Genomic DNA, 7,304 nt, shown 5'->3' with positions numbered 1-7,304 from the left:
TCCGCGAACTGGTTATTGTATTTTCGGAGTGGGTGTCGACCGACACCAGGGGTGTGTCGATCGACACCACTATTTCAGGGTTCGTCGGGTTTGTTTTTAGTTCGCGATTTTGGTTTGGTTGGTTTGGTTTAGTTATCTAAACCGAGTATATAAGTGGAGAAGCGACGAATTAAGGGTTTTATGGTGTGTCTTGTCGCCGTTTACAGAGGAAAGAGAGAGAAAGGAGAGAACTTGTGGTTTTTGAGGTTTTGGCTTGTTTTTGGTGGCTTTTGGTGAGATCTGTAGCTGTAGAAGGGAGAGCTGTTGTTGAGAATGAAGGAGAAGCTTGTGAAGGGGTTGTTTCCACCGTTTCTCAACCCAATCTTCCTGCAAAAGAGGTGAGTGCTTGACCATGGTTGATCTAAGCCTGAGATCTCTTTTGTTTGAGTTGTTCTTTGTTGCTTGTGGTGTTTTGCTTGCTTGGGTTTGTTGTTTTTGTGGTTTCCATAGGTTCCCGAGGTGTTTGGGTGAGTTTGGGACGGTTTCGAGATGATTTGAAACGGAGGATCGACATTCGATTCGTGCAGTTCGCGTCTGCAGAAGAAGTGTCGATCGACACCATGTTGTTCTAGGATCAATCGACACCGAATTAGCGTCGGTCGACACCAGTCTCATCCGAGACTTGTTTTCTTGGTTTGTGTTTGTTTGCTTGCTTAAACATGAGAGTCTCAGATGCTTGTGTGTATAACCTAGTAGATGGGAGGACAGCCTCACTAAGTATTTATGATAATACTTACGCATCTCAATTGTTGTTTGTGGTGTGCAGGTAAAGGCAAATTGTGATCGTGGAATCAAGGCGATGAGGAGGAAGATGTTCTAGAGACTTGATTGATTGTGGTCTAGCTCTTGTTAGGTTGCTAGTGTTAAGTTGATAGAACATTGTAGGATGTTGGAACTTGGTTATTTCATTGTTGGTTTTGGATGATTGCATTGTTGGTTCATGGATTGTTATTGTTGGAATTCTTTTGGTTTTATGGAATTATTTTGTTATCCGCTGTTGTTAATTGTTGCTAGGTTGTTAGTGGGTATGGGACCACTAGTGAATTAATATTATTTATAAAAAAAACGAGAAGGGTTGTTTCATTTTGGTATCAGAGCCCTTACGGTTCTAGGTCTAGGATTCACTGTGCTTTTGATTGTGTGAATTAGTCAATTGTGTGTGGCATGAGGTCCTAGAACATCCTCTTCGAGCCTGCTTTGTGATTCCATGGTGAGTTGTGTTCTTGTGTTATTAGAATTATTTGTTTCTAAGCCTTCTGTTCTTGGTGATACAGATGGTTAGAGGTGAGGATGCTGTTGGTCGCGGGTGTGGTCGTGGTCGTCGTCGTGGTCGTGGTCGTCGTCGTGGACGTGGTCGTGGTCGGGGACGAGGTCAGGTTCCCGAGGCCAGTGAGAGTGTGAACCAGAGCATGGCCAGTGAGGAGGTAGCAGAGTCACAGGGGATTTATAATGCATCAGGGGATTTAAGAACAAATCTAAAACGTATATTTTTAATTAAGAGCCTATGAGTTTAGCCGCTTGACAAAAGTGACATGTCAGACCAGTATATTTATATCTATATATATATATATATATATATATATATATTACTAGATTAGAACCCGTTCGATGTGCTGGTTTAGAGTTTTTAAAATAAAATAAAACTTAACAAAGAATATAAAGTAAATATTTTTAGTAATTGAAAACTGTCTATAAAAGTAAATAAATACACCGAGGTGTCCGATGTGATATTTGGTATAAAAGGTGCGACTCTACGGTTGAGACTATTAATCATGTTTTCTTTGAAACCCTCGCTCGTGTGAAGTTTGGGATTTATCTCCGACTTCGGTCTCATCATGGAGTTTTCCATATGAGTTGGTGTACTCGAATTTAGATTTTGTTTTCTGGAGGGGTGTCTCTCAATAGGGTGATCCTGATCAACTTCTTCAATTACCATGGATTTTATGGACAATTTGAAAGACCATAAATAAAAAAAAGTTTTTCAAAGTTTAGAGATCGAGACGAATGATAGTTTTCCTAGGCGATAAGTTAGTCTAGGAAGAGGCGCTCTCTTACCTGATATGATTACTAAGGATTTGGGCGATAAGTTAGCCTAGGAAGAGGCGCTCTCTTTTACGGCGGTCATATCAGCTCCATCTCCATTTTTGGATGTCTAGGTTTCTTCACCTAGTTGTCAGATTGATGGTTCTTGGAAAGCAACCAATGTACATTCAGGATTGGGCTGGTGGTGTTGCGTTGGTGAGGAGTGAATCTTGTTATTGGGGGCCAAGTGTCTAAGACGGATCCCCTCCCCCTATATTTGGAGTTAAAAGCGTTGTTGTGGACCATGGAGTGAATACGTGGTGCAGGGATCGCTTGTCAACATTTCGAGACTGATTGTGCTGAGTTACTCACTACGGTGCAGTCCCCTGAAGATTGGTCGTCCTTCTCGAACCTGCTCGATGAGTTTAACTCGCTGGAGTCCTTCCCACTATTCTTCATCTCTTGGATACCACGTGCGTCTAATTCAAATGCAGATTGTCTTGCCTGTATTTCGTGTTCTCTTATCTCTGAAGTTTTTTTTTGTAATCTTCTTTCTTCCAGTTTGGGCAACTAACCAAATAATTTTATTTCAATTTATTGTTTGGTTAAAAAAAAATTAAATAGATACACAATCATTAATTACTGTTTCTAAAAAAATGTAAATACTCACAGTTAAAGAAAATAGTTGTAGATTAGTTAAAAGTTATTAAAATAAAATAAAATTTAACAAAGAATATATATTTAATTGTTGTCAAAATATATATATTTATATATACTTAATTCTTTTCGTAAGTAAAAACAATGTATAAAAGTAAAGAGATAAACTTTAGTTATAGAAAATATACATTATTTTTTTCGCTATAATACACTAATGTGTATCCATTTACAAATCTACTATCTACATTACCACTAAAAGTGTATTTGTACACACAAATATATTTTACTGTTAAAATATAATCTTTAGTCTTTACTACTACGAGCAAATTGTCTTTATGAACACATTAAATAACCTATTATATGTCTCTTAACTTTAACAATTTTATAGTTACAAAAACACATATGTTAATCTTACATACACATACCTTATATATTACAATAGCAATCTTTGGAATAAATTATTTGATTGGTGAAAAAAATATGAGACGATCTATTTTTATTTTATTTTATTTTACTTCCACAATCTTTTTTTATGTAAAGGTGAGTATTTACAATTTTTTAGAAACAGTAATTAATTGTATAATTTTCACAATCATTTTTTTATCTTATATAAAAAGTAATCCTATTTCTTGTAAAATTAGCTACTTCAAATTAAAATAACAATATTATAATTTTGAATTTTATGATACATATATATATATATAATTTTCTTATAGTGATCTTTTATAAATTTTAAAGCTGTTTAAAATTTATAATTTTCTTATAATTTCCTTTTTATTTTTTTAAACCTGTTAAAAACAAAACTTTTGTTTTACATTTGGAAGTTTACAAAGATTTTTTTTCTTTTAAAGATTTTAAATAAAATTAGGTTTTCTTTTCTCTATTTTACTGTTTTATAAAAAAAATTTATGGTAGGTTTTAAATTTTTACATTTTTATTTTTTAAAGTTTAATAAATTTAGAATTGACATGTGTCAATATCTGAATGATATAATTGACACATGTCACGATCTTGTTATGAGTAACTTTGATATCAAACTTTATATAATAATATTATGTATAGTATCAAAGAAAATTGCTAATACGGAAAATATATGAAATTATGAATATATATATATGATCCACTTGATATTTAAAACTAAATTATCTTTAATCAAATTTTAATAAAGCTGCCGGTTTAAAAAGTATAAGGTCCTATTCGTTTCACCATTTGTGTGATTCATTCAAAAGCTTCATCCAAATGATTCATTTGAATGTCAAATGACTCAAAAAAAAAAAATGGTTCATTTGGATGATGCATCTGAATAGAAATGTGTTTGTTTGGTTATTTTACATTCTCATCTAAATGGATTTGATTAGAATAATAACTAAAATACCCATGTTTTGATCTAAAATTTTTTACTATTAATCTTAACCATATTAATTTTAAATATTGATCTAAAATATATATACATAAATTTTCATTCAAAACCAAACAAAAACTCTAGAAATTCCAATATAAATTATTTATAACAATTTTTTATAAGATATAAAACATGTTATGCCAGTGTAAATTATTTGTAAATTATATATAACAATTTTTTATAAGTTTGTACAATAAATACTTGTGATTGCGGAGAGAGAAACACAATAAAGTTAGGAAAGAAGCTGAACTGCTCAAGAACATGATTGAAGCAGAGGAATCACTTTTGGCTTGGAATGGGAAAGAATCTGTGTAATCATCCAACTTCTAAATATTTCATGCAAAACCAATGAACATATTCAGAGTTACTAAGCGACTGCAAAAATCAGAACCAAAATAAAAAATGAGACTGCAGAAACCATAGTAGGACTGTTCTTAATCCTGAATCTCACTAAAGCCGAGCAAGAGGTAACTATAACAAACGATAACACTCTCTTGTTCTTGTTCTGAAATCATTCCACTTAACCCACAATCCGAAATCCTAACTCTTTTACAAATACACATCGATAGAGACAACTTCAAGCATCTATGTCAGTTATGTATCTCAACCAGGATAAGACATCACCCTCTTTGTTTAGTGTTTATAAACATAACCATTTAACCCAAATTTCATCATATGTGACAACTAAATTGCAGATGAGAAACCCATAGAGAATATACATGTAATTATACAACAGCCAAGCCAACTACCTAAACCCTCATTCTTAACAAAGAAAAACTAGCGAGAGAGAGATAGAAAACAAACCACCTTTGTAGATTACACAATGATACTCAACTCACTGATGTATTCACTACATAAACTAGTAATAGCAGTACAAATACTTCTAATTATTCAAATCCACCAGCTGAAATCAAAGGAATCGATGCAAAATCAAAAATAAAGTATAGCAAAGAACAAAATTGTCACAGAGGGATGTAAATAAACACAAACCCATGTCTGAAAACATTCACAAGATCAAGCCAAATTCAAAACATTCACAAGATCAAGCCAAGTTCATTGAAGAATTTCATCAAACATGTGGTTTGCATCAACAACTACAAGCTCTAGACTCATCAAACATGTGGTTTGCATCAACAACTACAAGCTGTAGACCTAAAACACTTCTCATCATTCAAACATGAACTCATTTCAAACTCTGAAGCAGTATCACCTAAATCATAATTCTCTACTCAAAGAGAGAACAAAACAAATTTGGACAAACCCGCCAGCTGAAATCAAAGGAAGCAGATGCAAAATCAAAAATTAAGTGTAGCAAACAACAAAATTTTACACAGAGTTCGATCAAACACCAACCAAATCAGAGAGATCAGAGCTGTTAGAGAGAACTTACCAAAACGATGAAGCGATGAGAGATGAACGAGAGAGACAATGAAACGATGAAGCGATGAGAGATTCTGAGAGAACAAAGCTTCATTGAAGCTGAGAGAGAGAAAAGAGCTCAGCTCTTGAGAGAGCTCTTCGTCGAAGCCGAAGAAGAAGAAGAAGAAATATCTAAATAGGATTTTTTTGAGCTAGATTTTTAATATTTTTTGGATGAGTTTTTTAAAAAATCATTCAACTGATTCATCTAACTAGTCTGTTAATTTGGCATACAAACATCATTTTTCATCTTCACTTAGATGATTCATCTGAATGAAGAAACCAAAAGCACCTAAGTAGGTTGTAAGTTTGTAACTAGATATGTTCTATCATGGAAGTAATTGTTCTTCAGGTATCAAATACATTAGAAATATTAGATGGTTGAAAATTATTAATAGTAACTAATCATGATCTACGGTATATCAAGAACAAATTTTTATTTAATACAATTTTAATTATATCAGTTTAGTATGATATATCTTATATTAGTATTGTTAAAAATAATAAATGGATTTAATTCATATTAAATAACAAATTAGAAATATTTTAAATTCTTTTAGTAATATCGATTCAAATTAGTTCTGTCTATGTATTTAAAAAAATTAAATATGTTTTAAGTATTTATAATTTTAATCTTTATTAAGCTTAGATATATCAATCACAATTTTTAAAACTGTTTAAATATTTAAAATTTACTATATATATGATAAAATTAAACTGTTCAACTGAACTAACCATATACAAATTTAAAATTTAAAATACTTAAACTTTATTTTAAAATTGATTCATTAGAACCAAAATAATACAAAAAAAAAATTATACTCTCAAAACTATATGTTTAGCTTAATGAATCCGACTTCTACTGTTTTGGCTGAGCCTCTATATATATAGCTTAGAAGGAAAACTGTCATAATTATCTTTACCATTTTAAATTTTTTTTAAAATAGAAATTTTCTTTAAACGAATATTCATAATATATTATAATATTTATCTTCTATTTTTTTAAGAGAGATTTTGCATAAATATATTAGATTTCCGATTTTGTAAAATAAATTTCGTTTTTTTTTCATTTAAAAAAAAAAACTTAGAAAAAGAGCAAAAATGTCCAGAATTGATTTTCAATAATGGCAAAATAATAATCTTAAGTCTGAGGATGAATGTGGTGCGTTTCTGCAATCTAAATAGACAAGAAAAGCTTGTCCGAAAATATTTTAAGAGCAATTTTCATTAAAAGCAAGAGAGGTCAATTTTTGTGAGATCGAATGTAAACTCTTTCAACTACTCCTTTAATATATTAGATATATTAGATAGGAGATGTCAAACAAGTATATATTTATATGTAAACAAATTATATTTTATTACTAAAAAATACTTCTACATGTGAAACGTAATGCATCTTTGTTTAAAAATAAAGGCCCTAAATATACGGCAGGATGGAAAGAGTATCTCTGTTTTTGCAACCCCTTATCATTTAATTACTAGATTCGGACCCGCACATTTTAAAAACTAAATTTACTAACACATTTATAATTTATTACGTACATGCGGATTATGTTTGTAAACATATTTTTAATAAATGTTATTAACATTCATCATCCAAACTTTTTTTGTATCAGTTTAGTATTTGATTTATTTTTAATTCGGTTTAGAAAAAAAAATGATCAAATTTGTTTTTGTTATCAGTAGAAACAATTATATTAAAAAAATAGTAACAGAAAGATGGTATGTCTAATTTAGGACATAAAATCCATCATGTCCTGTATAT

The 7,304-nt window shown here is 31.1% G+C and overlaps 1 long non-coding RNA gene across 1 annotated transcript; it reads right to left on the bottom strand.

Annotated features, from left to right (window-relative positions):
• LOC109130140 lies at positions 4,259-5,653 on the bottom strand. The gene is made up of 2 exons (XR_002036250.1): positions 5,511-5,653; positions 4,259-4,495 (listed from the first exon to the last, which is right to left on the bottom strand). It is a non-coding gene; the product is annotated as an uncharacterized LOC109130140 (long non-coding RNA).

This window comes from Camelina sativa, chromosome 17, assembly GCF_000633955.1.
Source record: "Camelina sativa cultivar DH55 chromosome 17, Cs, whole genome shotgun sequence".
Taxonomy (NCBI): Eukaryota; Viridiplantae; Streptophyta; class Magnoliopsida; order Brassicales; family Brassicaceae; genus Camelina; species Camelina sativa.
This window is presented reverse-complemented; position numbering and strand designations above follow the sequence as displayed.